The following is a 27,603-nucleotide window of genomic DNA, read 5'->3' as shown; positions in this document are numbered from 1 at the left end:
ATGACGAGACGAGTTAAAACGAGTAATTACAGTAATATACAGGGTGACCCATTAATATTGCGAAAAAATTCATGGGGAGTTTCCTTGACCGAAAATAAGAAAGAAAGTTCTTGTAAACCTCTGTCCGAAAATGCTTCGTTTCGGAGATACAGGGTGTTGAAATTTAGAGAAAATACAAGGCTTTTACTAATATCTGGAGAACCCTAATTCCGATTTTTTTGAAATTTCTTATGATTGTTTATAAAAACGGTAGACGTCTTCTGACGTAATTTGATTTATTTTATCTATACCAGCGGCGCCCGTGGACTCGCTCCTGTTGATATTAATAAGTAAACATATGAGACGTCACTGCTTTTTCTTAGGTGTCATATTTTTTTCTAATTATGCGATTAAAATTACAATTTTTTTGTCTCTACTTTTTTTGATATCTTGCTTCGTTTTCGAGCAAAAAATTAATATCTTTTCTTATGCACATTCTTAAGGGAAGTAGAAATCAAAAATAGAAATTCAATATTTTAGTTATTTACTATAGTCCAGACGGTATCTGTTTCAAAAAGCCATATTTGGGTTAATCGTATATCCACGGAGATTTTTGGCTTTTTGGCTTTCAAATATCACTAGAAATGAAAATTTTTCTATGCGCATAAAAAAAACGTGGGTTTAACTTTTGACGGCACAATATGTTAAAAAAATTGGAAAAATGTCTTATTTTTCTTCCTATTTAATTATGTATCTTTTTAAGAGTTGATTTTAGGCGAAAATGGAAGAGGAAAAAAATGTTTGTAATTAAATTTGACAAAATATGATTAGTTACAATTGTAATGAATCATGATTATTATGGTAAAAATCGAAAAAATCACAAAAATGGGGTTAAAAGACAATACTTTTTAGGGAATTTTTTTGGTGTATTTAAATTGGGTGTAGGACCTTTATACATGGCTCAAGAAAACTTCATGTTATGTAGAATCATCACACCAAATTTCATCAAAATCGGTTCGATAGATTTTGCATAATAATTTTGCAATCCCCGTGAGTCCCCGGACGCCATTGGAATAGAAAAAATAAATCAAATTACGTCAGAAGACGTCTACCGTTTTTATAAACAAACATTCCAAATTTCAAAAAAAAAAAACTGGAATTAGGGTTCTCCAGATATTAGTAAAAACCTTGTATTTTCTCCAAATTTCAACACCCTGTATCTCCGAAAAGAAGCATTTTCGGACATAGGACACCCTATATATGTACTAGTGATTAAGCTTTGTATATTTGGAAGCAAATTGTGTTCCTCCGTTTATTTATAAGGCTTTGTCGCTTATCATTACGAAACTGTTAATTGAAATGTTGGACTGTTTAACGTTTTAATTATAAAAATATTTGGAATTATTAGCGTTCCGATTGTTGTTGTGCCGATAAACACCGAGTTAGATAAGTTTGTGTTGCGAATAGTTTAATATTAATAAATAATGTGGGATATATTGCATTGTGTATAAAAGCATTTCACTTCAGACCGTAATGGTTAGATTGAGGCGTGATAATAAAATAATTATGAAATGGCTGGTGGTTATTTCAAGGCGCCTAAACGTTGTTACTTGCACGAAGACTGCGATTTTCTAAAAATAATTTTTGTACTCGTATTTGTCAGTTAGATTTTTAAGACTAGTGTTTATTATTGTTACTATTAAATATTCAAACATAGGAAAACATAGTGTTAACTTTGATCCAATATTGTTAACGTATCTAAAAATTTGAATTTGTCTGATCTAATGACAATAACTCATGACAATAGTTTTTTTATACTCTAGTAATCACTAATTACTTTCAGAAATTAAAAAAATAAGTATTTTTTAGGCAATAATGCAATTCCGATGTAATTAAAATTGTTTTATTGTGGTATCATGACATGTATAAGCATTCCTCCATATTTGATCACTTAAAATTATTATTTTGAATGTTTTCAGTTACAGTACAGTTTTTTTTCTTATGCCTTATACACGAAGCTGTTATATTGGAAGTTTAGTAAATATACGCAATTATAATGTACTTTCTATAAAGTTCTAAACTTTATATAAGACTGGAACTTGAAACCACACTACAGCTCGAGTATACAGGGTGGTCCGAATTTTATGCAGGAAATTCGAGGGCAGATACATCTCTTTAAAATGATATGTGTTTGCCTTATAAACATTGGTCTGGAACAGCCCTGTTTTAGAGATACAGGGTGTTGAAGTTGTTAAAAAAAATGATTTTTTGTTTATATCTCCGGAATCTATTAATCGATCTCAATAAAGTTTGGTACAGATAATGTATGATAGTAGGCCTTACATTCCCTAAAATGGACAGGAGTCACCCCTTTTTTACAAAAAAATCCTACGCCATTGTATTTTTTATAAGTCATTGTATCTGATTTATATTCTAATGCACAAAATACGTAAAAAAGGTGACTTTAATTTTTTCCCTGACATTCGCCGTTCTCAAGTTATTCATACCAATATAATCCCGTTGTGGCAGATACTTCTAACCATAATATTAAAAGAAGATTTATGTTTATGCTTCAAAGTAAGTGCAATTTGTAAGCACATCAACAAAATTATTTACACTCCTTTCTACACCACCTGCGAGGTAGTGTTCCTGGCGTGTTTTAGTTTTCCCTGAATACATACTACTATTTACAAATAAGAACAATTTAAATCAAAATAATAATAAAAATATATTTACCAAGCAACTAAACAAGAACCAAAATTAACGTAATGTATTTACAACAATTATTCAAAATGCGAACCACCCACATCGACATCTTCTATCAATGGAATTAATTGAAGCTAATATCATGTGGTGGTTTTCTTTTAATTCATTACACCCGTCTTCTATTTGTTGTATTCTGTAGTTGTGGTCTTGTATCTGTTGGAGTAGAATAAACTTTACTTTTCATATAACCCCAAACATATAAGTCCAAGGGGTTTAGATATGGCAATCTGGCTGGCCAAGACAATGGACCCTCTGCACCATTATGGTTGACATTGGCATTTCTACCTATCCATCGCCCCATATAATTTTCATTAAATCATTCTTATATTATTCTCCCAGAATGCACAGGAGCACCATCCATTGTATTCAGCTATTTTGTCGTATATTTAATGGAACATCCTCTAATAATTCAAATAGATATTTTTCTAGAAATTTTAGAAATGACACACATATTATTCTAAAGAGATCTATGTACCCTCGAAGTTTCCTGCATAAAATTCGGACCACCCTGTATATAATGTTCAAATTCGAAATCTTATTCATTATTTGTTCGTCGCTTGTTTTAATTACATTTAAGTCAACACTGTTGTGAATATTCTCTTGTTTTTTGCGAAACGGTTTCGATGTACTTTAGAAATCCTGAATTTTCTTGTGAAAACAGATGTTTCCTCCGTCGCGATTGGGGACCGTTGCTTATAACTTTTGTGTTTCCAATGGTGTATTTAAGTTCGTGTGTTTTGGAAACTTTGCGAAAACCGAGGGGTTCCAAGGTATTTTAACGCAACCATGCGAATTTCAAGGATACCTAATCCTCAATTCCGGCCAAATTAATTAAGTTCTTCCTTTTAAGCGGTCGTAAATGATTTTTACTTTTTCCTTGTACTTTGATATCTGCTAAATGAGTGGTTTTATGATTTGTACTGCTCGGTGAGGTGTTTATTTTGAGAATTAAGGTATATATTAAGTACGACACTACTTGTGCTGATGTTGGGATTGGCTTGCATTGTTGGTAGTGCTTGTATATATTCAAATAGGTATTATTCACTGTGTTTTAATTGAATTCAAATGTATTTAATACTAATTTGTGCTGTAACTTCGACATTGATTGATTAGAATGGTAATAAAATAACGCCCAAGTCTTATAGCAATGCGTTGATTAATTGCCGTAGAAAAAGAAGCAAGATCTACAATTTCACGGTTGACAGCTGCCAAATCGGTGTCATATTGACGAATCGAGTCGAGGTTTTGGATAATGTCACTGGTAAAGGGGTTTTTGACACCGCTGATTCTGAATAACTTTTTGACAGGTGCCATATCGAGCTGTCGAATGAACAGAATGAATTGGTTTTTAGAGAAAGTAATTTCCGACGGTTTTTGTTAGTGGGAAATCCAAATTTATATTGAAAATCTCTCTTTGATCGATATTGTAAAAATAATAATACCCAAGGTGTTTTTGAAGTTGCTGATCTCGAATTTGACATCAGATCTAGCGGTTGACAGCTGTCATGTCGATGCTGTTAAAGTGATAACATGGATTTTTTGTTCAAAGATGATCTCCCTGGGCTTTTTGGGGTCGCAGGTTCCAAACTATACACTGGAAATGACATTTGAATGTTGACAGCTGTCATATCGACATGAGTGTATATCTTGAAAATTATTATTGGAGAATGAATGATTCAGCAGCCCATCATTTTGGGCTGCAAAGTACACTGAACACGATTCAATCTAAATACTAGTCTTAATTTGGTCTTTCCTGAAATATTCTTGGCGTTACCCAAGTTATTTTCAGTGTCCAATCTGGTAATCAATTTCTCGTAAAAGTAATTTATCCAACACTTGTATATAATGATAAATTTCTTTCGTTTTAAAGGAATTATGTGACTTATAACCCACTAGTGACTTATAGAAATCATAAAAAGGTAAATGTTTATTTTTCTAAAAGAGAATTGTAAGAGCTTTCAAAACAAATATTACTCAGCCCCCAATGCCATTTAAATATTTTGTGGTGATGCTTACCCTTGCTTGGAGGTGAAAGTGACGTCAAAAATACCAACAAAGAATGTCCCCCTTTAATCTAAAATCGACGGGTCTGAGCGTTTTTCTACAATCTTGGCGCAGTTCCTGAAAATGACTCTGTTTCGTTTTTATTTGGCCACCGTGTATATACCGCAACACACTAGTACTATAAATAACTATTATTCATTTCGACAGTGTCTACATGACAGTTGTCAAGAGTCAATGTCATTGCCAAAAAACCTTTTATAAGCAATATTTTCAAGATCTCAAGTCACTTCGTCAATATGACATTTTTTTGGCAGTTGCCAATTCTTGATTTGTATTTTTTACCCAGGATCTGTAATCAGCGACCACAAAAATCGCCGAGAATATATTTTCAAAAGAGAATTTCCTCACTCTCGTTAAAACATCAGTTTTTTTCAAATAGGTTTATAATGGGTTCTACTGCTGACAAAAATAAAGTTGTTGAAAGTTTTAAGAAATATGTAAATAGAGAAAAGAGCACATAAATGCACTTTATGAATAAAATATAATTATTAGGAAATTAGTCCGTTGACCTGATTAGCCTGAGACACAATAAATCGTGTCCATTTTTGTAGTACCAAAGATAACACTGGATACCATCACAATAAAAGGCGCACGAACACTGATAAATGAATTACTGTTACTCTTATCGGTAACATTTGTAAATATCTATATAAATGTATCATTTATTGCAAAACATTATAATGGCTTTATAAATTGTTCCTTTCCGCCATAAAAGGATAAAGCATTGACATCGCTGACTCACCGGTGGCTAGCTGGCTGAAAATTATTAAGCAGGTATTATATTGTGCCGATAGCTTGTGCTAATAAACAGGTTCAATCTAAGGTGTTGAGGTGTGCGCCTATTGCCGATCTCAATCGATCCCGAACAACAATGGAATTGGTTCTTTATTCGAGTTCTGCAAACCCACGTAGTTCTTTTTGTGACGGGGCGACGAAAAAGTTTTGCAACCGCGCCACATACAGGGTGCCCCGTGAATCGATCCGTTTATTTGTTTTTGGACGCGATAGTGTACGTTAAGATTGCTGTATTTTGTTCTACAGGGTGATTCACAAATGGTGAAAAAAAATTATACCTCGCATTCTTTGCGTAAAGCAGTGGCGTACTATTTTATTTAGAAAAATATACACCGATACCCTATATCTCCGCCACTGGAGCATGTAAATTTTAGGAAAAGCCCTCAGATTTTGGACAATGTTTTCATAAATACATGTGCCCAATTTCAAATTACGTAGGTACTAGTTTTAAAAATATTTAAAAAAATTAAAAATATTTTTTGTTTAACACCCTGTATCTTTTTAATGAAGCGTCTTAGATAAAAAGTTTATAGGAAGGACCCCCCTTAAAATTCACTAAAGAATACAAAGTTTCATTTTTGGTCACCATTTGTGAATCACCCTGTGTAATTAATCGACCCTCTAGATCGAATAAGTAACTACAACGGCCTTATCGAGGTCTAATATATACAGAAATAAAATAAAAAATACTTATTTTGTGATCATTTTCTTTTATATGCCAGAATATCATCAATTGAAAAAATATACAGGGTGTTTCAGAAAGACCTCCCGTAAATTCGGGGGTGATAGCACGACAAAAAATAAAAATTTTATATCTTATGAACTATATGTCTATCTCCTCTTGTTTTCGAGATACAGAGCGACAAAATAAAATTTTTTAAATAGAATTTTTACGAAAATTTCCAAACGGTGCGAAATATTTTTATGAAATTTGGTATTCCGGAGTTTTTAAGTACGCTAAATACGCTGGTCTAATTATTTTTTAGATATTTCATAGAGGGCGCTAGTTTGCTACATTCCTATTACATTTTAAGTTCCAATTTTTTTAAGGTTAGGTTTTTTACCATTCTGGCTCCAATTTCTAATGTACAATTTTATTTTCTAAAAATAATGTATTCTTGTTAGAACTTCCTAATGTGGACGGTTTTCGAGAAAAAAGGCTTTTAATTGAACTCTTACAATATTACAGTGAAGAAAATAAGTGACTTTTCTCAAAGTAGGCTTATGTCAAAACTTATTGATGGATGTCTCATAAACAACGCATACATTCTCAGTAATATTTTAGACTCTAATTAACTTTATATCAAAATTTTAGTGATTGTTAGTGACTATAGTTCAAGTTTGTTTTATTTTATCGTTCTTTTCCAAAATAACTAGGAAATTGCGTTGCACTGGACAGTAATGTTAATTTCTCAATTTTCTAAGATTGTGTTCAGGAAATGTTATATAATAATTTCCAGACTAAGGCATCCTTAAATCTGTTTAGAAAAAATTATTGAACTTTTGTGTCTATTAGAAGAAATGATAAATACATCATAAAGTTTGGTATTTGTCTTCATAACGAAAGTAAATAACAAAAAAGTATCAGAACATAATTTAAAATGTATTTATTCTGTTTAAATCCTTATCCTTATTTTGGGACGACAATGGCATATAATACACCCTGTATATGTATCAATGCACTTAATAGATACGCCTCCTTTTGAAATAGTTCATTTAAAATACGATTAATTAATTAAAAAATCGTTTTTTAATAAAGAATCTTTTAATTTACATAAACCCAGATTGGAAATCACGGTTTTCAGATTTAATTATTAAATCAATTAACAGATTAATATTTTTTATTATCTGGATATTGAAAACCGCAAATTGTACACCATTCGAATACATTGCTGTAGCTGTTAATAAAGTACGATTAAAAAAATGGCTAAAAAGAAAATACAAAAACTTTAAGGTTGTACCAATCCCATTTTATCGAAAAATCGTGACCTATCTCATTTATACGACCTTATTCATTTACTTTAGTGACTCAGCATCTGTCAGATATATTTTCTTTAATAAAAGCTCCCATGACTCAAACAATAAAGAAAATATATACACAATGAATATACTACAAAGTATGGTTCAACCGTTTATGTTTCTTATTCTTTCATTTTAATGCATCCCATACACGATCAGTTTGCTCTGTTACATCAAATTTTTGCAAATTAGTATTAATGATATATCCAAATAAACATAGAAAAAACATTTTCTATTTTATTTTTCCTTCATTGTCCACAATTTTACTGATCTTCATCCTACCATTTTCATATTGTATGCATTTTAGGCGTAGGTGAACTTTTTTAAGCCTTCTGTTTTTTTTTTTGCAGGTAATGTGAACTGGCCAGTGTGATAGTGAGTGGGGACGATGTCGGCAGCTATGCGCTCGACCCTTCAGACTGTCCCCGAAAGTCTGGAGGTAACTAAGAACGCCGACCCCACCAGCAGTGCCAAGACCCCAGTCAAGACCAGCTCGGAAGCCAACAAGTCATCCAGGTCCTACAACTACCACCCCCCCTCTTCCACCAATAAGGTAGGACACATTTCACAGATTCCATCCGGGTACTCCTACGAAAAGGACTGTTCTGTGATTTGGAACGATGGAATTTTTCTTTTACGAAACAAAAAATAGGGGTTCCTGAAGCAAACGGACGGAGAACGTAGTTTTTTTTGTCATTACAATTCGACAAAGCTTTTTTATATAAAGAAAGCAGTATCTACTTATTTCCAGAAAGTTTGCAGTATGATACCCTTATTTTGCAGTACTTTGCGACTTAATTAAAAAAATTTTTTAGTAAGGATTAATAAAAGTATTAAGGAGCTCATTTCAAATATTTAAACTATTACATAAGTCGATTACATCAAAATTTATTTCATTTCAATATTTTTTTCGTCGAAACAAGTATGTCAGCAACAAGCAATACTGCTTTACTGCCTTGTGTGTTGCCTAACTTACACAATCAATAGTACGTAATTCCATTGTTTCAAATCTACCGATCTAGGAGGTAAAGGATTTTGGCAACTTATTAAATCAGTTTATTCCACCCTTGGAAATCATCGCATATTTAATGAGTTGACCAAAATTTCTCTGTATGTATTATGTCCGTATAATCACTTCCCATTTCGTTGGAATTGGCTTGATAGTAGAAAGTATCGATTTTACTTTCTACGCTATCGGACCGGTTTTTTTTTTTCAATGTGTTTAATGTTGGTGAAGGGGAGCATTTTTGTGGCAATCGCGCAAAGTTGTTGAGTGTGTTTAGTCTAATTTTCTGTCCTATAAATATTGTTGATGAAAATGTCTCTGTAATGAAATGTAGACTGAGAAAAAGGCATCCGGATACAAAACTATTGAAGATTATTTTAATAGTTTTTATGTTCAGTATACTATTTAATGATTTATGGCACACTAGATCCGACTAGTGTACGTGTATTGTTTGTCCAGATCTTGTTTTGTTCAAATTCTCTCCGTTTGGCGAGCACACGCAACTAAATCCAAGGGGTATTCAATTCCTTTATCAGCCCAAAGCCGTAATAAATCTACGGCGTGTCAGTTCGTCATATTAGATCAAATACGAAGTGTTACGTTGGCGGTGACGAGATTTCGTTTGTTTATTTTTAGCTTCTGTGGGGCCACAAGTTGAAAAATTTATTTTTTTATGGCCGATGTTTAAAATCCGTGCTTGTAAAGGGTTATAAAGTTATTTAATTATAACTTTTCCGAGAGATAAAGCGGTTTATTGCTGTACTTTCGAATGTGCCAGTAATTGTGTTCTAATATGGAAATTTCGCTGTATCGTTTAAGATCAGTGGTGTAGAATCTTAAATTCACGAATTATTAAAATCGACGCCACTGTATAATATAAAAAATAATAATACATTTGCTTTGTCATTTTTTAAATCTACATTTGCCCGGAAACAAATCCATGCATTGTTTTCTTCGCGACAGGGTAACCTTGCTTTACAAATGAGTCGCCCTGTATATAATAATTCTTATTCTTCTGGTGAGTCACTCTTCATGGTTCACGCGCTGTTGTGCCGTTATGTAATAGATTACTCACGTCGAAGTTTACTTCAAATTGTTTAATTGGAATAGTACGGCGTTTTTTTTGTCGTGTTTGCATTTTTACAATTTCTCCCTTCTCTTGCGCAACACAGCGGCGGGTTATGAAAGTTTTCGGCGTTGGGTCTATTGTTTTGTTAATTATGCGTCATCGCCCGACAATAAACGCATTTGCTCTGCCGAACCGCAAAGAGTAAATATTTATATTCCTATTTCGCTTCCTCTTCCTCTGTTATCGTCGGGCGTGGATAAGTTATCGGTTACTTAAAAAATAACTCGGTTTTGATATATTTTTTTAGAGGAGATATACAAGTGTATTAATTGAAGAAAGTTCATGTGACGAAATCCTTAGATCACCTGGACTATGAACGGAACTCTAATATTTTCCGCTTTTGTAAAATTTTCCGAAGTACCCAGCCTAAGCCACCCTGCCACAGGATAATCCTTGCATGAAACGAAACATGCGTTCCAGTAACCTAATTCGCCTTGCCTATTGCAAACCTGCTCCTGAAAATGATAAATTACAGAAATGCCCGCGCAAATTTAGTAATTCTCGTTTGGAGCTAAAAATACTTGATCCGAATCCGTTTATCTGTAAATCCTTCTTACATATAATATATTTAGAAGGACCTTAGTGAACGCGGCAGCTCTATCCTCGAATATTCAAACTGAAAAAATCGTTTTCGTCGTCCTTTAGGTCGTACCTAATTCCGAGGCAGAGGGATGACGTCGAGCAGATGTGTTCTGAACCCATTAACTAATAGCATCGTTAAATGTTAAAGCAGAGACAGCTTAAGGCCTTGATTTTACGGGCAAATCTAATTCCGCAATCTCTGGGATAGACGGAATAATAAGGAAATAAAGATATGAGACGTCCCTAGTACTTGCCATCGAGCAAATCTTATTAAGACAGGGTCGATTTCTATGTATGACGTCGGTCGGTGTGATTTCGCCGAGAGAAAAAATAATCCGCTGTTAAGTAGCGGTTTTTTTCGACAGTGGACCATTACCAGAATTAATTTTTTTTTTTAAAGTTGAACATTCTATCAATATTCTAAAGATAGGTGTAAATTATGAAGAAAGTAATGTTATTTTACGGTAAAGGGTGGGACTTAATTAATACAGAGACGACATAAAAACGATTGAGGATGAAATGTATTTTGGTCCACACACCTATTATTTTATAGGTATTCACGTAACAAGGATGCTGGAAAAAATTAAACGTTCATTTGTTTTATTGAAGAAAATAACCGTGGAGTCTCCCATAAAGGATCTGTGGCCGCCGCTCGGCTTGATAATTTATGTGGAATATAATTGGATGCGACCTTGCGGGAAATGTTTATATTGCGCTAAATGAGCGTAGATAACAAAACTCCGCAGACTCGTGTCCAGCGGAATGTGTTATGTTAATTGCTATTTGCAGGAATGACACCTACTTCTGATTTGCATACGGCATCCAAGCGTGGTATTATTTAAAAAAAAAATCCGCGTTGTAGAAGATGAACGCGGATGAAAAATATTCGAAATATTTAAGTTAAATTTTAAAAAAGTAACCTTTTTTTCGTCAATCTCACCATAAGATGCAGTTTTACGAACTCATTTCCGTACAACAGTATCACTTTTTCCGATGTCATTTTATTTTACGTCCGCAAATACTTCACAAACTTACTTCACATCCGCTATAATCGAACAAAATAAATCTATGATCGTGAAGTAAAAGTGGATGTGAAGTAATCGGGTCCATGAACTTTTCAAGGACTTAATGTGACATCTAAAATGTGAGACAGTATGAAGCTAAACCAAATTTATCAAAGACGACGGAAAAAATTAATGTCTTATCAAAACCTGCATTTTTATAGTTACACCAGCTTTTTGCAGAAGTAAACTTGTCCATAAAATGTTGGCTTCGGCACATTGATATGCAGTGGGAGCACAAGCAAAATTCACCAACTCGTTATTTGTTTAGTTTGTATAGTCTTTCCGATCTCAATTGAAGAACCTAGGTTCGGTCGCTGATGCAGCAAGTCGGTATTGAAATATTTGAAAAATTTCTTCCTATGCTTATTTAGCCACCGGTATACAGGTCTGGTCGAATTAAACGTGGAAGTGGTAGAAATGTATACGCCCAGTTGACGAATTCGCGCGCGTGCACACGGCGTATAACACAGCCGCACTGGGCAACTGGGCGCATAAATCTCAGTTGTTGACAAGTAGTTGACAAATTGCCTAGCAGTGCAGTGCAGCAATGAGGAATTTGGTGTGATTCCTTCTATTAATCATTCATATTACAATTGCCAAAGACTATAATGTGACAGATACATGTGGTCCTTCTGAGAAGGTAACCTGTTTACAACAACAAAGAATGACGCAAGCACTCTGGAACCAACCCTTCGCATTCTCGAAGATACCCCTTTAATTAGCCTGATGCCGCGGTTTGTCTCCGGGGTGTGGGTACCCTACGCGAACACGGAGGACGTCATAGCTTATGGAGGGGGAGGAGGGCGTTTCAGTACGCGATAGTAATCTACTTACGGCTTTAATTTTCTAATTGGGGTATTTCTTACTGTCTATTTTATCGGAACCCATTAAATAGATTAAGCAAACCCTTTAATTTAGACAATTTAGCAGGAGGCACAGATGAGCAGTTAAATTTCTCGTAACGTGTTGTTTTTATTCATATGTATGTTAATATTAAAATGGCGACACGTGTTAGCATCCATTTATATTCATAATGTAGCTGTACTCCCTCTTTAAAGCGCGTGTAGGTGGTTATATATTTTTTTGATACACCTATATTACTTTTTTATTGTACAACTTGTGTATTTATAGTTAACGACGATTTTCTCCATGTATATGGATATAATACTGCTCCTACCAGGGGCTCGATACTGATTATACCTTATTTTTATTTCATAAACCACAAGATATTAATCTTATTAGTTACGGCATAGCTTTAAGATTTAAAATACGCTCACAGTCGTCAGTCCAATCAAAATAATTGGAAAATAGAATACCCACGAGAGCACAAATGAATTGACTTTGAAGTTGTGTACAAAAAAGGATTAGAAAGGCATTAAAAGCTATGTTAATATTACGTAATATTGACGTATTAGCATAGGTCAAGATTCATTCTGGATAAACCCTTGTGGGTCAGCGGTCAAGAGCGGTCTGGAAAGGGGTTTAAATAATGATTTGAAAATATGTATATTTTTTGTAAATATGCATTTTAATTTTTTTTTCCTCTTAAAATTAATGACATTATATTGGAATCACCCTGTATATAATACGACTGCGCCAGTTTCATCATATTGCTTATAAAACAATTTTTTTTGTGTGTGAAATTACTAAATCTAAACCAACAACCGCTGACTAACTGACGAGGATTCCATTCACCTGGAGGATAACAAACCGTGTACGATGAGCTAACCGGCTGCTCTTCCCCTGTAACAGGAGTAATTGTTTTAACTGTTACCGGCATGTTTATGCCGTAATTTAGGAAGTATGGTGGTTGCCTCCTATTTGACTTGCAAAGCGGCATGCATAATTCCTACAAATATGAAAGGGAGATTATTCCGGGGTCGTTAAATCGGCTTTTAAAATGGTTTGTGAAATTTATTATTTTGCGAAATCTAACTGATACAACCGGAATCGTGTTTGATCTTGAATGAAATATCGTGCTTTTTTGTCGTTTTAAAGAAGGGTGTTAGAAGTTTGACTGCCTTAATTTTAACAGACGATAGGATACATTAAAAATAAACAAGAAAACCTTACATGACGTGGGTCCTAAACTCAACCATTTTCGAGAAAAAAATTATCAAAATATTTTCCAAATTCATAATTTGATTAAAAGTTAAGTTTTTGTTTTAAGAGACTCATAATTACTACAAAATCCACTTTATTTTATTTATTTAAAAACTGAAAAACAATTGTTTCACAATAATAGTTTACATTTTTTCCATAGGACAAGTTTGCCGCGTGCACACGTGGTATGCACCGGTTGTGTAGCGTTAGGTTAAGCGGTGTTATCACGTTGTGATGAAATTCCCCAATATTAATACTCGCTGTATTTTGAAAACTGTTAATCTTACGTCACTGTAATATACAACCTTTTTGTTCAACTATCTCATGTTGAAATAATGGCAGTAAAAATTCTTACACCCTGTATACATGTATTAAATTAATATTCTTTAATGTTTTTGGATTTCACTAGAACAAATTCATGAATCCTTATGACTATGATAGGAAAAGCAAATATGTTACTACATTTCCCAGAAAATATATACTCACATTTATTTTTAAAAACTCACTTATTTATTTGTCTCAAAGACTGAATGTTTTTTTAGAAGCCATTCAATGTTATAGTTGATTTAAATCATGACTTAATTCGAGATTTCAGTCAGATAAATTTCTTGTTGGCATATTAACTAGTGAAAAATCGAAGTATGTAATTGAGAGTGGAGATGTGTGTTATTTTAAAGGAAGGAATTTTTATGTCTACTGGTCATCATTTCGTGATGCATACAAATGTAAAATTATTACAAAATGTTTCATAGAATCATCGGGCTCGAATTTGCTTATATTTTCTTTATTTTCAGTTTAAAGATAACTCGCAATGTTTCATGGCATGCAGAATCTATTCGTTCCAGATTGGTTTATATTTGTATTAAAAAAAAGTTCGCGGGACGTAAGGCCCCAAATCACGATTACTTTTATTATTATTTGGACGTCATTGTAAAATTATTGCGCTGTTTTCTTTATATAGCAAAGTCTGTACATAGTAAAAAAACTAAAAGGCAGGTGATGAAAAAGTTTTGTATTTTGAGTTCAACTCAGGGTAACACAAATGAGGAAAGCTCAGGTTGTACTTCGATCAGAAGTAGTAGATAGTCAGTGGTGACGGAATACCCAAGATTATGAGTGTGAAGATCTCGGCAGGAAGTGCCGAATTTTTAAGTTTCGATTTAAAAATTGTAGGATTTATTGGAATATTCGACAATTACAATTTGTAAAGGATTGCGTACAATACAAATGTAAAATTTGGAGTTAGTACGCTGTACTCGCCAGGTGTCTGTCCTTGGTTAATAATATACACGTCACAGTACGCTGAGCTCGCCAGGTGTCTGTCCTTGGTTAATAATATACACGACGCCAGGGTAGACGTTCGATCGCCTCTCATGATGGATCCACAGGGGTCCTGTAATGGTCTCTGCCATAAATCTGGAAAATTTTTCTCCTTGAAATTTGCCCAGCTTGGGATGACGGTTGTCTCGAACTGGTTCTTGACCTACCATTGATTTTGGTAATTTATGAACACATGGTTCTATCTCGGTCCGAATTTCGTTGTATGTATTTGGAAATATTTCTAGGGTTATATGGTTTTGGCGTAAACCACTTCGTGAATTAAATTTGAAACTGGAGCGTATTTTCGAAATGACCTTAATAGCGCTGATTATGCGTTTATTATTTTGGACTCGCGGGTCCTTTGAAGAGCGATTACGCGCGGCCGTAGTTCGCGGTAATAATTGCGGAACTCCTATGACGCCTCATAGTAATTGCGCCACCATTAGCGTCGCACCAAATTTTCCAGCATAGGTTCGTTTTGGCGACTGTACGGGTGAATATTAAAATTGTTATGATATGGAAAGGTCGACTCAATAATTAACCTAATTAATAATTAACAGTTGTTCACTTGCATCGCAAATTTAACGTTATGACATACTAATATACAGGGGTTGCACAGTTAAGTGAATAAACTATAACAGAAAAATTGTTCGTGTTTTATAAATAAAGGCGCGAGTTAGTGGTTCTTTCTGCGTTAAATCCGAACCAAGACGTTTCTATAAATACAATTAATGGAAAATATCGCCACGTAGTCTCAGTATATACACATTTTTTAATATCATTTCCAGACGTCTTTTTTTTATTTAACAAATCGACAAACAAAGCCGACACGGCATCGTTTAGAGACAACCCGAGCGGATTGTTTGGTTGTCTGAGTTTTCACGGCTGGCTATTACTCGTCTGTAAATCAGGGGGTTGGTTTCTTGGGGGTAACTTAAGACGGCAGCCTTAAAAGAAACTTCAGGAAAGCTGCGTGTTATTTTACAAGCCCGTATAAGAAATTTATTGTTAAGGTTGCGGAATACATCTTCGGTGTACTGTAATAGATGAGGGGATTATAAGAAAAGGCCATGTTTGCCTTAAAATTGTATATGGAGTCAGAGTTGGATGATGTATCATTTGCAAAACTCTGCAGGATTATTTGCCAACAATTCCTAATGATGTTATGGCAAGAGCAACATTTGACGTGAGTAGACGAATCATAAATTTTCTGGTTTCCGTGTCGTTACATATTTTCTAGTTTTTTTTTTTTGAGTATCAATTTCTTTGCTTAAAGGGAAAGAAAGGGATTGTACGAAAACATAACAAGGAATGATTAATTGGAAAACTGTCTTTGGAAGAGAAAATTAATTATGTCAATGGTTAAATATTTCAGAAAACACCTGGTGGTTAGGTAACTATATTTGTATGCTTAATCAATAATCGGTCAAGGATAATTAGTAGTTTGCGCCTAGTTTTGTTTATTCAATTGAGCAGAAAAATAACAAAGACTTAATAGAGAATATATCTGAGTTTTTTAGATAATAGAGAAGATGATTTTCCGTTTAAAAATGGGTTTAACGTACTATTAAATACAGACTTTTTTATTTCTTATTGTTGTGTACATATTCGCGAAATCATGGTCAAGTGGAAAACGCTACCAACGTCATTAACAGATTTTTGGTGAGGCCTAATTGAGTTTTCATTTAAAACCAAACGAAATTATATCTAAACAAATTCAGACATTTGTTTCAAGGTAATGTTTTGTCAAAATCGCATATACCGGGATTACATGATGACAAGATAAATGCAAAAATAGAAACTGTAGCTTTACAGTATTAAAAATAATTTTATTTGTTTTACAAATATCATTTGGTTTCTGAAAACATTGGTCTAGTATGTATTCCACTAATAATGATCACGCCCATACCTTCTCATTTTTGATTTCTGGAAAAAAATTGTTTTTGAGAGCTTCAAAAAATTAGTTTTTAGAAGAAAAAAAAAATTGAGCATCGCATATTCGGCATCCAAATGCAAGTTATATTTTTAATCGAACACATCGAATGTTTGAAATCTGTAAGTTTGTCCAATTTCAAAAATATACTTATATATATTTTAGGTTTAGGTAACTATATGTTTTACTGTACCTAAAAATGCTGTTAATAAGGTTTTTTTCAAAAAAATTAGGAATAAAAACTGAAATTTAAATAAATATACTCCGAAAAATGCATCATTTGTTTATTAGAACATTGTTGAGAACTGCTGACCTCCCTCTTACATACATCTCTTAAACTGTAATTTTTATATGAAATAGAATGAAATGGAAATAAGCATATTTTTAGACGACCTTCAAAGAAAACTTTCAAATATCTTCATCAAAATATTTATGACCTTCTCTCGCCTTTGCCCTTTCTATCCTCGCCAGTAAACTATTTATATGTACAGGGTGATTCACTATATTTTTTTATTAACTTTTTGTTTTAAGAGTTAACTTTGGTAATTTAAATGGAGTGTTTATTTTTACATATTTGGATAGAACGTTTTTTGTCGAGCATACGAGTCATATAGAGCTTGTTGGGTCCATCTCTAACAATAAGCGAATTATTATTAAAAAAGAAGGTTGTCACTTGAGGTTTGAAGCTTCTTAAATATTTTTAATATTGTCAGAACATCGCGATATTTAAGCTCATGACAAAGAAGACATTTTTTTGACAAGTCGATCTAGAAATACTGAGAAATTCTTCATGGTTCAGTTCTAAAAACTTTTAACACGTGCTCTTTCATTGCTATCTTTGTTTCCAGTTCTAACCAATAGAAAAAATATATTATCAATCATAGAATTCCAGTTGTTCACCAGAGCATATATTATATTTCGCTATCGTCTCAGTAGAATACTGTATTCGAAAACCAAAGCCTCAGGATCCGCCCCATCTGCGACCGATTTAAGTACGATCCCATTCCAACAAAGTTATGCGACCAACACGGCTAATACAGTACAGTAGGTGAGCACAACGTAGGCGTAAAGTGTAGGGTAGGGGCTTTTATTCCCTTTAATTAACGTACTTTTCCATGTCCTTTCGTTCGCATACCGGTTAGCGGTTGGAATTTGTCCGCATAGTAGCGAACCGTTCCTTCTCCCACCCCACTAATCCTCACGGAAATGCCACAGGGGAGGATTCTAAAAATTTCGTCTTTAGTTTTTATACAACTTAAATACAGGTTTTTCGATAATAACGTCATAATATTGAAGAGTAGCTTCTGGTGTTCCTCAGGGTTCTATATTAGGGCCTCTGTTGTTCAACATTTTCACAGCAGACTTACCAATATACGCCAAGTAACACATGAAAAGCTGCTAATTTGTAGAAGCGGTTTTTGTCTTCTAGTTTTTCTTGAAAGTCTATTATTATTAGTCATCAGCCAACAGGGCAGGCATTAGGGTGCTAGGTACTGAGGGAATAAATTGATCGATGCGATGCTTCAGATCAGGGGCAGACATGTACATATCACTGGTACAATGCAGCGGATAGTGGGATTACTAAACGTAAAATAGATGATGCTTCGAATTAGTAAATATAGCATCTATTAAGAACTTGCAGCCGCCCTAACATTTCCGATCTCTAATTATTATTATACATTTATGCAATTTTAGATAGCTTTTTATTATTTCGTGGATTGAAAAACCCAAGCAGCTAATGTCTCCTACAACGAAGTTGAAACTAATTGTCTAGTTTTAATTGTGCTGTAAAACTAATTTGTAATTAATTGTAGCTTTGCTTGTTAAATCAGACCAAAGTCAGTTGCTCAGTTAACTACACGGTTGTTTCACTTGCAACACCTGTATTAGTAGGCTGTAATTTATTTAGATTACGTCATTCTAGTAAACTAAAGACTTTTTCGACCTTGGGAAAGAGAACAGTCGGTCTTTTACAGACGGCAGATATACATATTATATTTTTAAAGTGGTCAGACTCTGTCTAGCGTAACGTTTTTCAATGTGTCTCCATGATGTGTGCTTGACTGTAGGGACTTTTGTACTTTTTATGTAATTTTGTATGAAACTATTTTTAATATAATTTTAAAAATGTATGAACTACTTCAGTATATTAAAAATGCAGGATGTTAAACGTTTGACTGCGTTTAATAGATGATAGAATACATTAAAATAATCAAAAAAATCTTATGTGACATGAGTGCTAAACTCGATCGTTTCCGAGAAAAAAATTATCAAATCTCCAACTTACATATTACTTTAATTACATATTTTCAAATTCATAATTCGATTAAAAGTTAAGTTCCTGTTTTAAGTGACTCATAATTACTAAAATTCGAGCTAAAATTTAAGCACAACACTATCTTCGTACTACAAAATCGACACGTTTCATTTTATTTATTTAAAAACTGGGAAACAATTGTCTTGAAATTTACTAAATCTTTCACAATAATAGTTGTTTACATTTTTTCCGTAGGACAATTCTGCCGCGTGTACACGTGATATGCACCAGCTGTGTATCGTTTACACGATATTTAAATTTATTTTTCAAACTAACTACAAGATACTTTATTTATTGGGCATTATCCAAGAAGTTAGTGCTCTCTTTTTGAGAGCCATTAATCTGTCGGCTATATTTTTGGGCTATAAATACTCCGCATGAGCATTTGTTTCGTAATATGAGGCAGCCTTGTATTTCTTTTGATGGCGTTTTGAAATAAGTGACAATAGACTCATTAAAGTGTTTGTGTTTTTGTTATTTTTAAGTGGTCTGGAATCAGCTGGGTTTAGTTTCCGAGCCATGTAATGAAGGTACATCAACCGATAAGTGCTGCAATATTTATCGCCTTATTTATCGACAGGATTTCCATTTCCTTTGGGTTTATTGAGATTTATGTGTCTTTTCCTCTTGTTTTTCTTTTCTTGAACTCAAGTTTTGGTATGTATTATTATTTTTAAAAGAATGTTAAAAAACAGTCAAGGGACGCGAATATTCTACATTTTTCTGTAATCTTCTGCACTATATATTTTGAAGTTCTGCCACTATAACTTGGAACACTCTGTAGTATCCACTCCAAGGGGTGCAAAATTTCGCAATTTGTTGTTCCAACATAGCTTCGTGTTGGGCTTAACCGGAACCCTCCGACTTACTTTTATATCAAGACGGAACAAACAGATTGGCCGGAATTGAGTTCCGCGGGTCCTTTTTAATCTGTTGTACATTTGCTCGGAAGGAAAACGCACAAATTATCTCGGCAACCTAAATTTATTTGCCAACGTAATATGAAAAGTGTTTTTGCTCCCTGATTTATATATCTTAACGAACCCCACGAAATTAATTTATTAAATGGGGTGTCCCTTTTAACCGGCCAACAAAGTGGTAGCGGATAAATGGCATAGTTAGTGTGACAAGTGAAATATGTCGCGGTTATTATTTAGTTTGCAGTTTTGTCGTGACTGTTTTTTTTTTAGCTGGGGGTTTCGCGTGATTTGTAGAGAAACAATTTAAATTTTCAAAGTTTTCAACAAATTTATGATGTTATGTAATATTTTATAGAGGTCTAAGATCGGGTAAAGTTGCTGGCTGTGGGGTTATTCTAGTTCTTTTGTTAGCGCCCTAGATGAAGTCTCTATTTATCAGAATATAAAATGTGAGCTGCTTGAAACAAGAAATCATTTAACAGCAATTTTTTAGACAGACTCTATAAGATATAAGACAGAGATAGGTATAAAAACTAAAATTATGTCCAGTAGTGTTACTGATATGTTTCTTCATTAACACCTAATTGATACATTTTTTAACAATGTTTTTAATTACTTCCAAAATATCATATTATTCGCAATTTGTGAATTTATAATGAAGATAATTGATTGTACGTGATTTCGTACGTCACTTGTTAACACCTTTGTTTAGCAAGAATTTTTTTGTTTTTGTGTTAAAGATTCAATTTCCCAATTTACTCCAAAAAAAACATCAATAATCTGATCAGAAAAATATTACTATTGCTCTTATATTAATGGAAATATGTTTCGATGTTGGCTACTTAAATCGAAAATGTCAATTTGTCAAGCTATTAATTAATCTTCGTTAATTTTAATTTTAAATCTCGTGAAAAATTCATCGGTTTTTGTACTGATTCTTTTTCCGAAAAAACGAATCAATAATTTATTTTGATCATATCATCTGTTAATTTTTAAGCTAATGACTTAAAGTCAAACAAACACTCTACGAAAAAAGTGTCCATAATCAAAATTTAATCATTCTGCGGGGAAATTCCATTAGTGTTAAAATTAGTCCCTCTCCCCCACCCCTTGTAGGAGGTGAAAAATTTCAGTTAACAGTAACTTCGTAGTGCACTAGAGACAATTTTCTTCAGTCAGACGATTCGAAATTTTGAGCCATATGTAAGGATTATATCGCAATTGGTTTTCAGGAATGCCAAAGTAGACTTAACGCGCAAAAAGCCTCTTTTATTTTCGAATCAGGTTATTATCACTGGATCAACTATATTCAAATAATCCACTGGCAATACATTTAATCGCATTAGCATATTCAAATTTATCTCGTACGTTTCATTCGTAAATTATTTTATTTTTATATGCTAATGGGGCATTTTAAAATATGCAAATCCTCATCGAATTGGGTCGAGACTGCTGTTGCGGCAATCCTAAACTGAAGAAGTAAATGGAATCCGTTATTTTCGCGTCCCAAAATTTCGAATCCTGCGGATTAAAAGTTAAAGTGTCACTTTTGTCTCTTAGATATTAAAAGTAGTTTTCATCCTTCGAACAAAAACAAACGAACAAGTTTTATTGGAACGATTGTTAAAGTAATCGTAAAGTAAAAAAATTTGACGTAGAAGGTAAGTATGCTGCTGTTAATGTCGTTATAATTTTGGCATTATTTCTGGGACATTTGTACAACGACAATTCTGTCGGAGGGAATCCTGATAATGAACAAGTTGGGATTTGATTGGAACCGAAAACTTTTCAACTGCTGCACCAACAGGAACAGAAAGGAGATAAAATGATGTTAAAGCCCCTGCTTTTACGTTCAATTAGACTTGCCAGTAGTTTCTCGTCACTTTAATCAATGCAATTATCGGTAGTTTTCAAAGTGCGATTGTTTGGAAACTGCAAAGACGAATCCTTCGAAGCGAGCGATAATAAAATGTAGGTATTTCACTGAAGATTCGCGACAGAAAAGAGCGGTTTATATAATAAAATTACGTCGAAGGTGAAGTATTTTTTTCTGTCAATGTCCTCTGTTTGATATAAATTTTATGGCGAAATAATCATAGTTGAAAAATATCAGGGAATGTTTTGGTCAAAATTTAATATACACCCTGTATAGGCCTTTATAATTATAACATACACTGCATTTCGTGTATTCGCGCTATAATTCTTGATAAGCTGTTGATTAAATAAAGAAAATGTTTCTAACATTCGTTTTTCATATAAATAAGATTCCAAAGCAAGTACATACATACATATATCATTCTTTTCTGTATGCATATTAGTAGGAAATGGCTTTTAGAATATAATACTCATAGTCAAAACAATTTAAATATTCATATGATTATAAATTGCCATTGTTATAGTCTAAATTGCAAGAGCAATAAACGAAATTATAATGTGTGAGTGTTATATCCATATATCAAATTTTTATGTTCTTGTTAACTATGGAAAAACACGGAAGAATCTAGTAATGACGACATTGCAGTCCGATTTATATTAAATTAGGCTATTTCCCGTTTTGTGTAATCGCAAATTGGTTATTTGACAATGCCATACAGACCATCCACCAGCTCCTTACCCGCACTTGATACGAACTTCTAAACAAACGTATCCGCAACGCCGATTTCACATGAGTTTACAAATCGAAGTTACTCGTTCGTTGGGCACTTTTCATAGCGACCCTTTGCTCTCGACAAATAAGGGCAAGAAATTTATAAAAAAAAGTTTCATTAATTAGGTACTGTGTGTAATTGATTGAATTCCCAATTTTTTAAAAAAAACCGATCCTCATCCCGGTCTGTTTGGTGGTGAATATTTCAGAGATTTACATATCTTTTATCGGTAACATTTCTCACCTGTCAAATCAAGGTAAAAACCGGCATCTCAATCAAGGGAGACCGTTTTTTTTACAAGAAGTACGGTCGGATCGTGATCGCAATACGCACCTTAAAAATAAAAAAAAATCGGACGAGACCGATAAAATCCTCTCGGTCGGGTGGCGACAGGGTGCTGGAAATCACTGACCTAAGCGATAAATGGGGCCTGGAAACGGATCGCGTTCGACGGTGGCATCACAGTGACGCCCGCCTCCCATAAAATTCCGGGGATTTGCCGCCCTCCGGTCGCATCTCATTGTCAGTCAGGACCCGACACGGGTAATTCGGGGATATATTATTGTCAGTCGTTAATAAGGATCATTCGCAGGGTCATGGATGTGGGTTATGCTCGTGGTTGTCAAGGTTGTAGAGCCCATTCGCTATTGTCTTAAAATTCAGTCTTGGTAAGGACTGTTTGTGGCGTTATTATTTTTCTCACAATTTCACATGTATTTTTTTTATCATCGTATGAAAGCTTTCATATTTCTCAACAATTTTTGTTAAAAAAGTTTTTCGGTATCTCTTCCCGTTCAAAAGATATTGAGCGATACGTAGAAGAAAACACAGGTTCGATCAAGTCTGTTACCGATTTTATTAGCGTTACCATGGAAAACAACGTATCTGTGAAAATAATAATGTGTAATCGTGGATAATATTCGTGTGAGTAACCATCTCAACTCGTGGGTGGTTCATCACCAACATCGTGAAATATGTAATCTTTAATTATAAAACGTATTGATTTGATTCACAGTTGCTCAAACGTTAAGGGCCGTCGCCCACGACCGAAAGATAATTTAGTCGATGCCCGTAGGGATGAAACCCTGGAAAATCTAAAATAATATACGAGGCTTCGTTGAACCAACATTTCCTTTCATTCATGTGGGTAAGCCATATTATGTATTTCTACATGGTAACTGTATCAGCTGCTTTTATAATTAGTAATACAGTGTTAGGTAATATTTATTTATTTGTTTGAAAAAGGGGTTTCCCGTAATTCGACTGCCTAACTTCTACAGAGTGTCCTTGGTCAGAATTAACTAAAAAATTTAAATTAGCTAGTCCCACTCTTTAAACTATAAAACAAGTTGACAATTTGTTTGTAATAACTTCTAAACCAGTTGAAGTATGTTATTTGGGCTGAATTGTTAACGAGTGTTGTCTTTTTCCTTCTTGAAAACTCATATTTTGATTTAAATTTATATAGGGTGTTTTTAAAAGAAGTGGCGGAAATGGTACCGGTGAATCTACAGCTAAGGACGTATTTTGTATAGAACGACCTTAGTAAAATGTTCATCTCTTAGGAGATACAGTCCATTTTACTTGTATATAAAAAATATGGAAAAGTGGCTGTAATTTGAAAGCAAATAAGGGTACAAATTTCTTTTACGTAAATTTTCTGCTAATACAGTTGCAACTTTTCAACAATGTTTAGAGAATTTCTGTCCCAAAAATCATTTAATATAAGTAAATATTTATAAATATTGATGAAACTGTGTGAACAAATAGTAAAACATATGTCAATTCTACCCTAAAAAGTTTGCAACGATCGATCGCGTAGTTTTCGATTGACAGGATTGTTAATTAAGAAAATTTCGCAAAAAATAAAGACTGACTTTTTTATTTAGGGCTTACTTTCAGTGTTACAGGGAAAAATATGTCGAAAAACGGGTAATTTTTCGTTCTTTTGGTATGTTTGTTGTTCCCCTGAATTTAGCAATGGTTTTTTGGAATAGGTAAACTCGGTTAGTCTACATAATATTTCGAATTTTTCTGTACAACAGAATAGATGACTTTAAATACAAAGGCTAAACATTTCTTTTTCTCTGCAAAACGTGATCATTCTATAGATTCATCGGTATCAATTGTGCTACTCCTTTTGAAGAGTACTTCCTAAGAGACAAAAAAATATACATTCTCCTTATCTCTTACTCATAAGCATATGAATTATAAATAGCCAAAAACGTGTATCAATTTTGATAGTGATGCTGCAATCTATTCAGAAGTTAGTTAAAAAAAGACGATTTTCAAGCTGCTATGTTGTAATAGGCGAGCGGTTCACACCTAAATATATGCTTCTAAATGAAGGTAACCGACTAAATTTTTAAAACCAAAACCTACAGCATGAAACTCTTTTTATTTTATAAAGTGTATTTTTCTGATAATTTACATATATTTTTTCATATTTTTCGGCGTGGTCAGTCAATTGTTATAAACAAGAAGTTGTAAAAAAAAAATTACTCGTCAAATGGTTTTTTATTGTAAAATGGACCAAAATAAACACTTTTTGTTCTTTGACAAAAATTCGAAAAAAGCTTCGTTTCCGAGATATTTACAATTTAATGTGAAAAAAGTGACAAAATCGACAAACTTTCGAAATTTTTCTCTCAAAAACTACTAAAAAAAGCATAATAATCGGCAGATCTTCTACTTTAAGATATATTTTTTTGGTATAGGTCAATTATTTTATTGAAGGTCTAAAGCGAGTAAAAAAACAGTATTTTAAAGAAAATCATGATAAACATATTTGTAGTGGAAAATGTTCTACGAAAAATTGTAACTGTTTGTTATCGAATGCTGTGCAGTCTGTGCTTGCTCAGAGAATGTCAGAATGTGCCATCCGAAATTGATGATGAATCGCTTATTTCAACTCAAGAACTTGTCGAAATTAAGGAAACTTATTATTTAAAAATTAAAAAAAAATAAATTAATATACTTTTATTGCTCTTAATATTTTTGTAAAATAAAAATAAAATAATTATCCTATACAATAAATTATCCAATAACTTTTTTATTTTTCGAGACCGCTAGGGTATTATTATTAGGTTAATTTTATGATTTAAAAAGCTTAGTTTAGTTTTAATATAACTTTCAAGTCCATTTTAGTTATTTGTAAAACTAAAAATCGAACATTTAAATTTGACTAATTACTTGCAAAAACCTTACTCCGGCTACAAAACCAAACAAAATACATTTGTACTGTTAACGTATATCGATTAAAAAAAAATCGTAATAATGTTTATTGTAAATATAATCTAATCCAAAATATTGTAACAAGAAAATTTAGTGTTATCATAATTTTCTTTAAAAAACTTTTTTTTACTCGCTTTAGACCTTCAATAAAATAAATGACCCACACCAAAAAAATATATCTTAAATTAGAATATCTGCCGATTATTATGCTTTTTTAGAATTAAAATCTGTTCAGTAGTTTTTTAGAAAAAAATTCCGAAAGTTTGTCGATTTTGTCACTTTTTTTATATTAAATTATAAATATCTCGGAAAGTAGCATTTTTCGAATTTTTGTCAAAGAACAAAAAGTGTTTATTTTGGTACATTTTAAAATAAAAAACTGTTTTCGGCGAGTATTTTTTTTACAACTTTACTTTTGTTTACTGACCATGCCGAAAAATATAAAGAAATATGTAAATTATCAGAAAAATACACTAAAAAATAAAAAAGTTTCATGCTGCAAGTTTTTGTTTTAAAAATTTAGTCGGTTCATGCCTATTTTTAGGGGTGAACCGCTCGCCTATGATGAATTGGAATATACCCGTAGTTCATTTAAACTTTTCGTGTTAGACAAAGGACCAGTAGTTTGGTAGTCAAATTAAAATACACCCTGTATAGTATTGCAGCATAATTATGAACAAGCACAATACCACGTTAGTTGTATTTTTTTTATAAATTGGGAAGATCTAGAACGTTTTATTCGAATGGAATCATGTGAAAGAGTTGTGGATCCGCTGGTCCGGCCGATCAGAAATGTTCCCGTGCTCGGCGGCTCTTCCATCGCTAACTAGATTGAATAGGAACGCATTTTACTCGGTTAAATTGCCGTTTCCTCGCCTTATTCTTTCTCAGCGATTGTTCGTCGCCTAGTGACACGCTGTTTGTTCCGAAACCCATGCAACTGCTCGAACCGCAACGTAACCAGGCGACATATAGTATAAATTATCTCCGTGAATGAGATTAGTACTAATTCCACAACACACGTTCCCTGCAAACATCGTATTTCATTTGGAATTATTAGTCGGGAGGGAGCTTCGCTTTGAAAGGTCACGTTAAAAAATAAACGATTCTCGATCGTTTTCAAAAAGGCGCTGCCGTTGTCGCGAGCGTCTCCGCTTTCCCCGTCGTCCGTGCGAGTCAAGTGAGCGTCGCGCGACCCCCCCGCCCCGTTTTCCTCCAGCGGATGGCCCTGCGCGGCCACCAAAGTTCAAAGTTGGCCGCGGTGCAGTCGTTGGGTTCCTGTCGCGCGCAAATGCCGTTCTGCTCGCTCCAACCCCGTTCCGCCGAGCACTCGATTCAGCTCGATTGACGGGCGACCGTCGATTGTTTACGCGAGGTGCGACGCACACACCCCTCGGGGAGTTTTTTTTTTGTTTCGCTGTGTGATCGGCTATCTGGATCCCTCGTTGTGAAGTGGTTTGTAATCGTGCGGTTTTTTACGGCCGTTTCTGCCTGTTACATGTTATTTTTGTGACGGAGATAAAGCGGTTTGTTTAGCATTTAATTTTAGAGTGGCCTTATCTTTTGTGCATGACCGAGAGGAGTGACATATCGTAAATTTTAAGAGAACAATTAAAATGGCAAACATCGCTCTAATTCCACAAAAGTCCTGTCTCTGGCAAGGGCGACGGTTTTCGCACGTCGCCAATTTGATGTATCAGTAATTCACTGTTTCTGTTGTTGCT

General features: G+C 33.8%; 1 protein-coding gene across 3 annotated transcripts in view; it reads left to right on the top strand.

The window, feature by feature from the left end:
- The first annotated feature begins 7,973 nt into the window (after positions 1 to 7,973).
- LOC108917417 (serine/threonine-protein kinase MARK2) overlaps positions 7,974 to 27,603 on the top strand; it is an 85,635-nt gene continuing 66,005 nt past the window's right edge. The window contains exon 1 of one of the 3 annotated variants that reach the window (XM_018723981.1): positions 7,974 to 8,176. The gene's annotated coding sequence lies outside the window, so the exon portion shown is untranslated. Of the gene's footprint in view, positions 8,177 to 26,956; positions 27,406 to 27,603 lie in introns of those variants that run through there. The other 2 variants (XM_018723989.2, XM_018723988.2) reach the window with 2 other exon arrangements.

This window comes from Anoplophora glabripennis, unplaced genomic scaffold, assembly GCF_000390285.2.
Source record: "Anoplophora glabripennis isolate ALB-LARVAE unplaced genomic scaffold, Agla_2.0 scaffold4, whole genome shotgun sequence".
NCBI classification, from domain to species: Eukaryota; Metazoa; Arthropoda; class Insecta; order Coleoptera; family Cerambycidae; genus Anoplophora; species Anoplophora glabripennis.
This window is presented reverse-complemented; position numbering and strand designations above follow the sequence as displayed.